We start from the raw sequence: 10,710 nt of genomic DNA, 5'->3' as shown, positions 1-10,710 counted from the left end.
CTGTAATTGCAAAGTACAATTGGTTTCGCAAAAAATAAGCACTCATATAAGTCTCTAGGTGAAAAAATGCAAGTGATATGGACTTTTAAACATAAAATGGAAAAAGCAAAAGCGCAAAAACGAAAATTGGCTTGGACCTTAAGGGGTTAAATATGTAAAAACCTGCAACAAATAACCCTACCGCAGCGTGTGAACACAGCTGCAATTGACCAGTAACTTGTGTCATAGCAATTATTGCAAATGATCCAGATAATTATAGGATTGTTATATATACTATTATGGCCCTATTCCACAGGTCGTCATAGAGGAGCAAACGAGCGCTGTCAGCGCTCATTTGCTCCTCGTTCCCTGCTCGCTGCCACCGCTATTCAACGCAGCAGCAGCGGCGGGGAGCTGCAGGGGGGCTGCCCAGGTGATCGCTGATCATCCGGGCAGCCCATAGGATATAGCAGCGTCTGCTGCCGACGCTCCTATTCAACAGAGCGCCGGCAGCAGAACGCTGCTATATCAGTCCCTTGTTTTTCAACATGTTGAAAAACAAGCGACTGCAACGATCAGCCGACATGAACGATGTCGGTGATCGTTGCACTCTATTCCACGGGACCATTATCGTCCGTAGCAGCTGAATACGGCCAATAATCGTTCTGTGGAATAGGGCCTGTGTCTGTATATATTGTGGCACTGCAGCGGGTCTATGCACAGCACCAGGGTTGGCACAATGTACATGGGGAGACTGCCACAGAATATTCAGACACTGCAATGCCATAGATAGAGGGCACAGAGAGAAAGAAGAGACAGAGAGATAGATAGGAGATAGATATATAGGAGAGAGAGAGATAGGAGATAGATAGATGGGTAGATAGATAGACACTCACACTGATTGATGGACACAAGGTAAGAAGCCAGAGGAAACTAGTGATGTAATTAAACAGAAAGAGATAGGAGATAGGAAGAGAAGAGAAAAGACTCCTTAGGCTTAAAGCACAGGGAGAGGGTCCTACACGGGGAGGCTGTGGAGGAGGGAAGAGACACACAGTCCAGGCAGAGGTCACCACACTGCCCGGGGAGCACGGCCTGTGCTATGGAGAACGCCGCCTCACATACAGACCAGTGATTTATGAAATAAAGACCAGTCCTGCACAGCGTCCAGCAGGCTGTCGGGCTGCTGGTAACCAGTCTTTGCTTGGAGTGGACACCATTAACAACAATCCTATGGTATCTATCCTTTAGTCAACAACAAATCTGAACTATCCAGGGATTAAAGGGAAACTAAGAGCAGGTTAGACGTCTGTAAGTTGCTGTTAGGTTGCCATAGAACTGAGAATGTAGGTTGTTTACTTACCTTCATCCTCAGCGCTATTTTCATTGAGGGTTCTGTTTTTATTAATATGTAAACTAGATGGTGTGGTGCACTGAGGGCAGGAGTCCCATCCTGGGTACAACGTTGGCCATTCTCCAGTCATCAGAACATCTCCTGTTAGGCTAGGTTCACACTGTCTTATTGCTGTCCATTTAAAGGGAAAAAAAAGTGGATGCAAAGACAGATGGTAAAAACTGATGCAGTTGTATGCCATATTGCAGGATCTGTTTTCCACTTCCAAAATAAAAATGGATCAATTTTTTAAAACGTTGACCATGTTTTCCCGTAGGTTAAAATTAAATGTACTGAAATGGATACAGTGAAATGACCTATTCTAAGGCCTTATTCTCACAGAGACTAAACCCAGCACAGGGGAAAACTGGTGAAAAATGCTGAATACTATGGCCAGAAATGAGTCCATCAGGTTTATCCTATAACCCTACTGTGTTGATCCAGAGGAAGGCAAAAACCCTCATGAGGCAGATGCCAATTGCCCCATAAATTCCCGACCCCAATGGCAATCAGAATAATCCCTGTCCATAACTTCCATAAAGTTATGTCCATAACTTCTAATATTATATTTATTGAGAAAAGCATTCAGGCCTCCCTTGAACGTATTTAATGAATCTGCCATGACAACCTCATGTGGCAGAGAGCTCCACAGTCTCACTGCTCGTACAGTAAAGAATCCACGCCTGTGCTGGTGGTGAAACCTTCTTTCCTCTAGACGTAGAGGATGCTCCCTTATCGTGGTTACAGACCTAGGTGTAAAAAGATAACTACAAAGATCTCTGTACTGTCCATTTGTATATTTGCACATTTTATCACATGACCCCTGGGACCCAAGCTTGACAACCTGTCTTAGTACTGCATTCCACCCATTGCCTTAAAGTGACACTGTCACCTCCTTTTGTGCATTCTGACTTCTCTACACAGGTGTAAAGGGGAAATTTAGCGGTTTTCATACCTTATTTTATATCATGTCATGGTGCTTGTTCAAGTAAAAAGTGTCCTTTTATCAACTGCAGATTGTGTTAAGTGGGCGGGGCCTCGTGGCATTAGCGGCACTTAGCCCCGCCCATAGTGCCACCGTTGGCCCGCCCCCTCGCCAGCCATTGGAGCAGGCTGGCCTAAAGGTCTAGGCTCCACTCCCTCTAGGTCGGCCTACCAATGGACGTCAAGGGGGCGGGACCAATGGCAACACTGTGGGCGGGGCTAAGTGGTGCTAATGCCATCAGGCCTCACCCACTTAACACAATCTGCTGTTGATAAAAGATCACTTTTTACTGGAACAAGCACCATGACGTATGATATAAAATGCTAAATTTACCCTTTACACCTGTGTAGAAAAGTCAGAATGTACAAAGGGGGTGACAGTGTCATTTTAATGACCTTTGTTGCCCTCCTCTGCACCCGCTCCAGTTCAGCTGTGTCCTTCTTATATATGGTAGTAAATCACCTGGGCTCAGCGATGCAGTGCTCAATGTTAGCTTTATTCAGCCATGATTAAGGGTATGTGACGTACCAGAAACATGTTGGCGTGAGACTGTGAGAGCCGATGTATTATCTCCGTTGTTTTTCAAGGATCACTGAATAAAGCTAACATTGAGCACTGCATCGCTGAGCCCAGGTGATTTACTACCATTGATCTCTACACACTGTTGGAGTGGGGCACATGCGGAGCAGCAAGTCTCTAGGTACTGAGCCGGCCACACACATTGACTGTATCCTTCTTATATACCAGTGCCCGATGCTGTACCTAGTATTCCATATGTGGTCTGACCAGTAATTTATACAGAGGCAAAACTATGTTCTCATCTTTAGCATCTCGGCCTCTTTTGATGCATCCCATATAGGGATGCACGATGCACCGAAATATCGATACTACTATCGATATTTCGGGCAAAAAAACCGTTCGATACCAGGATTTCCTGGTATCGAAACTTTAAGTTAAGCAGAGAACACGGTGGGCGGCTAGCTGAGCGCCGGCCGTGTTCTCTATGTGCCTCCCCCTGCCCCCTGCAGTCTCCTCCTCTGCTCTCCCTCCCTCCGCTCCCATTGGCGCCAATTTCAAATAGCCGGCACTTAGCTATTGCTAGTGCCGGCTATTTAAGTATATAGATGCCGCTGTCACACTGACAGCGGCATCTGACCCCTCCTGAGCCCGCTCCATATACAGCGGGGGTCGGCTACTGTGTGTAACAGACCCCCGCTGCTGGTGTCTCTCTGATAACAGAGTCCGGCTCCGCCAGACTCTGTTATCAGAGAGATGATTTATGCCGAGGAGTCGGAGCTGCACGGAGGAGAAGGCTGGAGAGGAGGACGGAGGAGAGGAGGACGGAGGAGAAGGCTGGAGGGAGAGCGGGAGGTCCGGGAGAGGAGCCGGAGCTGCACAGAAGAGAGCGGCTGGAGAGGGAGAGCGGGAGGTCACGGAGAGAGGAGGACGGAGAAGGCTGGAGGTGGGGAGGATGAAGAGGGAGAACGGGGGTCTGTGAGATCCGGGAGAAGTGCAGCACATGTGAGGATCCAGCCGGCTGGCAGGTGGGGGAGGTGGCCGGGGCTGAGAGGAGCAGATAAGATCGGCTGTAGTGTGTGGGATCCTGTGTAACCTCCTCTTCTCTTCCTCCGCAATCTTGGTAACTGGTGCAGCAGAGCTGTCTTAGTGGTGGTTGGTGCAGGAGAGCTGTCTTAAGGCCCTATTCCACCAACAGATCTGACGACAGATTATCTGCCAAAGATTTGAAGCCAAACCCAGGAGTGGATTTGAAAAGAGGAGAAATCCAGTCTTTCCTTTATTCCAGCCTTTACCTGATCTCTCTTTATAGTCTGTTCCTGGGTTTGGCTTCAAATCTTTGGCAGATAATCTGTCGTCAGATCTGTTGGTGGAATAGGGCCTTAAGTGATAGCTGATGTAGCAGAGCTGTCTTAGTGATAGCTGATGTAGCAGAGCTGTCTTAGTGATATCGGATGCAGCAGAGCTGTCTTAGTGATAGCTGATGCAGCAGAGCTGTCTTAGTGATAGCTGATGTAGCAGAGCTGTCTTAGTGATAGCTGATGTAGCAGAGCTGTCTTAGTGATAGCTGATGTAGCAGAGTTGTCTTAGTGATATCGGATGTAGCAGAGCTGTCTTAGTGATAGCTGATGTAGCAGAGCTGTCTTAGTGATAGCTGATGTAGCAGAGCTGTCTTAGTGATAGCTGATGTAGCAGAGCTGTCTTAGTGATAGCTGATGTAGCAGAGCTGTCTTAGTGATAGCTGATGTAGCAGAGCTGTCTTAGTGATAGCTGATGTAGCAGAGCTGTCTTAGTGATATCGGATGTAGCAGAGCTGTCTTAGTGATAGCTGATGTAGCAGAGCTGTCTTAGTGATATCGGATGTAGCAGAGCTGTCTTAGTGATAGCTGATGCAGCAGAGCTGTCTTAGTGATAGCTGATGCAGCAGAGCTGTCTTAGTGATAGCTGATGCAGCAGAGCTGTCTTAGTGATAGCTGATGCAGCAGAGCTGTCTTAGTGATAGCTGATGCAGCAGAGCTGTCTTAGTGATAGCTGATGCAGCAGAGCTGTCTTAGTGATAGCTGATGCAGCAGAGCTGTCTTAGTGATAGCTGATGCAGCAGAGCTGTCTTAGTGATAGCTGATGTAGCAGAGCTGTCTTAGTGATAGCTGATGTAGCAGAGCTGTCTTAGTGATAGCTGATGTAGCAGAGCTGTCTTAGTGATAGCTGATGTAGCAGAGCTGTCTTAGTGATATCGGATGTAGCAGAGCTGTCTTAGTGATAGCTGATGTAGCAGAGCTGTCTTAGTGATATCGGATGTAGCAGAGCTGTCTTAGTGATAGCTGATGCAGCAGAGCTGTCTTAGTGATAGCTGATGCAGCAGAGCTGTCTTAGTGATAGCTGATGCAGCAGAGCTGTCTTAGTGATAGCTGATGCAGCAGAGCTGTCTTAGTGATATCGGATGTAGCAGAGCTGTCTTAGTGATAGCTGATGCAGCAGAGCTGTCTTAGTGATAGCTGATGCAGCAGAGCTGTCTTAGTGATAGCTGATGCAGCAGAGCTGTCTTAGTGATAGCTGATGCAGCAGAGCTGTCTTAGACAGATATCACTAACTTTATTTTTAACACAATAAAATAAAAATAGTCCAAAAATTGGTATCACTGTAATAGTGCAGGGGTATTATATTTCTACCATTTTTTTTTTTTCTTTTATACTTTACTAAGTATCGAACTGGTATTGAGTATCGAAATAAAAAAGTTAGTATCGGTATCGAACTCAAAATTCTGGTATCGTGACATCACTAATCCCATAGTGTTATTAGCCTATCATGAACACTCAAGCTTAGGGCCAGTTCACACTACAGAAAACTGGCAGAAATTTCAAGCGGAACCACCGCCCACGAACTCCTGCCTTTTATCAGTTTCAATGGAAATTGACATGTCAATTCTTTGAGCTGAGGCACGCAACCCATCCCATTAAAACAGATAACAGGCGGGATTCCAAGCAGAGTCCGCAGGTGGGAGTTCCGCTCGGAATTTCCGCCTGTTTACCGTAGTGTGAACAGGCTCTAATATGACAGAGACCTTACATTGTAAGCTATTAAATACTGAGAGTAATAAATATATATATATATATATATATATATATATAATATGAGAGTAAACCTGCCATTGATGTTAATACACATAGCTATGCACTGGTTTTCCCTGTTATATGGCGGAGTTCAGCTTCTTACTGTCATATAATCCTCCTCCTGGCTGGGCTCACGCTCTGCAGCAGTCGGTGGTTATAAAACTCTTCCAGGTCTGGTATGTGATACACAAACAAGTGTGCCCTGCCTGTGCCCTCCTCCATCTTATCTTATTAGCTCCCATTCCCTGAATAAAGTGACATTACCTCGTACGTAAAAACTATTATCCTTGTTGGACCTAGGCGTCTTGATGAGATTTGTGTTATTGGACATGACCACACAATTCCCTCCTACGTAGAATTCATTTGATGTTAAATACTTATGATTTTAGATATTTTCTGGCCTACAATGTGCTGCATTATTTTGTTAGTATGTTTAAGAAGAAGAACAACCCATGGAGTTTCATCTAGTGAAGGTTTCCTTCTACAGGGAATTTAATCTGATTACCGGTGTCGGAGAAAGCTATACATTTATAGGCGCTATTGCTGAGCAGGGCCTCCTAAGCCTATAGATATAACAAGACCTTTGTCAGTAAACAAAGCCGCTCGAGCCCAGTGTATTTGGATTTATAAATATAATACATTAATGGGCACCCAACTAATATATAAGGATGGAAATGCAGGAGTTGTACTGTCCACGGCTCTAGGCTGCTTACCAGGATGGGGGCAAAAATGCCTCTTTATGACTTTGCAATATGTGATGAACCATCAACTTTAGAGAAAAATGAATGAAACCAAGGAAGGTAAAACAAAGACTAGACACATTGTAATCAGGTGTCAAATGGTCACAATTTTATTTGAAATCACATGACACTGAAAATGGCAGACCCCTGACTCAAAGAGTCACCCTCCAGCACTCAGGTGAGGGAAAAACCCACTGTGGAGGAAACCTTGAGAGAGCCATGGCTGGAGAGTTGCCTTTTCTTTGTGTTTAGAGAGTAATACTAATGCAGCATAGTTTCAGAATTTATACATTTTAACAGATTAAAAGACAACTACATAACAAAAATAGAACATTCCTTTTCCCCTGCTAGAACCACCAAATAACATCAAGTGTAGGACAGGGTAAGGAGTCAAGCTCAAGGTCCTCTGGCACATTCAGGATTGCAGTGATCCAGGCAGCGGGCCTTTCTTTTATGGAACCTTCTTTATGACATAAGCGATTATCCTCACAGTTCACTGTTGCCATGGTTACTACAGTTACCCATAGTGATCTGATGTATTAACCCTTTAATAACCGGTGATTCATTTTACTACAAAGGTCATTAAACACACTAATGGTCCTTTTAGAAGGAGCGATAATTCGCCCAATCTAACGATTTCAAAGTAACAATGCGTTTTTTACAATGATCAGCGTTTAGACGGAACGATATATCGTTTGTAAAAATCGTTATTGCGATTGTTTTAAGATCTCTTAAGCCCATCTCACACATAGGGTGAATCGGTGAAAGACTGTTTACACGAAGCGATCTGCGAATTTTCAGTGAACGACCAACGATGATTTGAGAACTTGTTGAAAGATCATGATGAACGATTTATCGCTCGTCGCTTGATCGTTCGCTGTGTTTACACGAGCCGATTATCGCTCAAATGCGATCCTTATCGCGAAAATTCACGATAATACCTGATGCACTGACTATAATTATATCACCTGTGCAATACTATCCTCAAAACATCATGAGGACTGGAATTGAGATTGGCCTTGTGGCTATCTCTCTCCGCAGGGCTGTTGTAAAAGAAAAACAAAAATGTAATTCTTGTTTTTTTTCTGTAAATGAGCACTGATCTGGTAGATGTGTACTGTGCTTGTTTTCCAGGACTCCCTAGAGCAGCATCCATTTTCTGTGGCCACCGGGAGTCGAATGCTGAGCGTTCAGGTCTCGGAGAACATTGCCATACTCGCCCAGTTCAGCCTCTCTGCTGAACATTATTCATGACCATGACGCGATCGCTGGATCATTCATGGGTCCCTTCCTGTATAACTCGGGGCTCCCTATTTTTGTGATCTGTTGGGGTCCCACCAGTCGGACTCCCATAAATCGGCATGTTTCCTACCCAGTGGATAGGTGGTATGTTGTCCTTATGGGAAAAAAAAGCCTTGTAATGGTTTTCCTTTGGCTCCAGGCCCGCTTGAGCCTGTCTGCAGACGCTGGTTGTGGTCTGGAAGCGGAAAACATGTGATTCATAGTTACGTAAACCATGTAGTTCATGGGCCACGCCATTAGTTTATCTCCAATTAAAGAATCCAGTGGTATGATTTGCCTTGTTTATATGTGACTTATATTTTGGCTGGGGAAGCAGGTTCTTTGCCTACAGAGTTGGCCCTCAGCCATGTAAGTCATTGGGACGCCTGCTGTGTTTATGTTGGCAGTTTAGCTATAATTTACACCTCATTCATAAAAAACGTGCCCAGTTATCTATATCATAAAAATCAAAGTCTGTCTGTCTGTACTTCTGTCTGTCCTTTTGTCTGTCTGTCTGTCTGTCCTCTATAGACTTCCAAACGCCTGAACCGTTTGACCCCAAATTTGGCACAGAGATACATTGGGTGCCCGGGAAGGTTATTGCGAAGGTCCCGTCCCCGCCAGATGTACAGGAGGGGAGGGGGAGGGGGAAGAGTGGCGCCCCATAGAGATGAATGGGAAAATCTCCTCACTGCAAACACAGGTGATATAATTAGCTGCAGCAGACACGGCAGTTGGAGCCTTAGCAACCAATAGGATTACTGCTTTCATTTTCACAGGGAGCAATGGTTGCTAGGGAAGCTACCTCACAACATCCACAGTAATAACTGGTAGACCCCGTACTCCATCCATACAGTACATGTATACAGGACCCCCTACTCCATCTATACAGTACATGTATATACAGGGCCCCCTACTCCATCCATACAGTACATGTATATACAGGGCCCCCTACTCCATCTATACAGTACATGTATATACAGGACCCCCTACTCCATCTATACAGTACATGTATATACAGGACCCCCTACTCCATCTATACAGTACATGTATATACAGGACCCCCTACTCCATCTATACAGTACATGTATATACAGGACCCCCTACTCCATCTATACAGTACATGTATATACAGGACCCCCTACTCCATCTATACAGTACATGTATATACAGGAGCCCCTACTCCATCTATACAGTACATGTATATACAGGACCCCCTACTCCATCTATACAGTACATGTATATACAGGACCCCCTACTCCATCTATACAGTACATGTATACAGGACCCCCTACTCCATCTATACAGTACATGTATATACAGGACCCCCTACTCCATCTATACAGTACATGTATATACAGGGCACTACAGGACAGGTATACCAAACTGTGACTGGGTAACACCGCCACACCAGACCTGACCAATACCGCCATACTGTGACTGGATAACACTGCCATACCAGACCTGACCAATACCGCCACACTGTGACTGGGTAACACCTCCATACCAGACCTGACCAATACCGCCACACTGTGACTGGATAACACTGCCATACCAGACCTGACCAATACAACCATACTGTGACTGGATAACACTGCCACACCAGACCTGACCAATACCGCCACACTGTGACTGGGTAACACCTCCATACCAGACCTGACCAATACCGCCACACTGTGACTGGATAACACTGCCATACCAGACCTGACCAATACAACCATACTGTGACTGGGTAACACCTCCATACCAGACCTGACCAATACCGCCATACTGTGACTGGATAACACTGCCATACCAGACCTGACCAATACCGCCACACTGTGACTGGGTAACACTGCCACACCAGACCTGACCAATACCGCCATACTGTCACTGGATAACACTGTCATACCACACCTGACCAATACCGCCAAACTGTGACTGGATAACACTGCCATACCACACCTGACCAATACCGCCATACTGTGACTGGATAACACCACTATACCAGACCTTACCAATACCGCCATACTGTGACTGGAGAACACCGCCACACCAGACCTGACCAATACCGCCGTACTGTGACTGGATAACACCGCCATACCAGACATGACCAATACCGACACACTTTACAGAATAACACTGCCACACCAGACCTGACCAATACCGCCATACTGTGACTGGATAACACAGCCACACCAGACCTGACCAATACCGCCATACTGTGACTGGATAACACCGCCATAACAGTCATGACCAATACCGACACACTGTGACTGAATAACACTGCCATACCAGACCTGACCAATACCGCCATACTGTGACTGGAAAACACCGCTATACCAGACCAATACCGCCATACCCCCCTCGAAAAGACACCAGATTTTCTGGCAAGTCTGAACAGGAGGGTACTGCCCCTCTGCAAGGTGCTACCCTACACACCAGACCATGGGTGCCTAATGGTAAATACGACCCTGCAGGTATACAGGACACTGACACTTTATACCCGGGCAGCGCCGGGTTCATTTTCTAGTCATATATATATATATATATATATATATATATATATATATATATATTTATGCTATGTTTACATGGAGCCATAATTCGCCCAATCGATCGTTTAGCGATTTTGAAGCAACGATTTGGTTTTTATAACGATCAGCGTTTTGATGAATAAATCATTGGAAAAATTGTTATTGCGATTAGTTTTTAAGATTGCTTAAG

At 45.4% G+C, this 10,710-nt stretch overlaps 1 protein-coding gene across 4 annotated transcripts in view; it reads left to right on the top strand.

The window, feature by feature from the left end:
• PI4KA (phosphatidylinositol 4-kinase alpha) overlaps nucleotides 1-10,710 on the top strand; it is a 114,720-nt gene that overhangs the window by 7,277 nt on the left and 96,733 nt on the right. The window lies entirely within an intron of this gene.

Source organism: Dendropsophus ebraccatus, chromosome 3 (assembly GCF_027789765.1).
Source record: "Dendropsophus ebraccatus isolate aDenEbr1 chromosome 3, aDenEbr1.pat, whole genome shotgun sequence".
NCBI classification, from domain to species: Eukaryota; Metazoa; Chordata; class Amphibia; order Anura; family Hylidae; genus Dendropsophus; species Dendropsophus ebraccatus.
The sequence above is the reverse complement of the archived record's forward strand: the minus strand, read 5'-3'. Positions and strand labels throughout refer to the sequence as shown.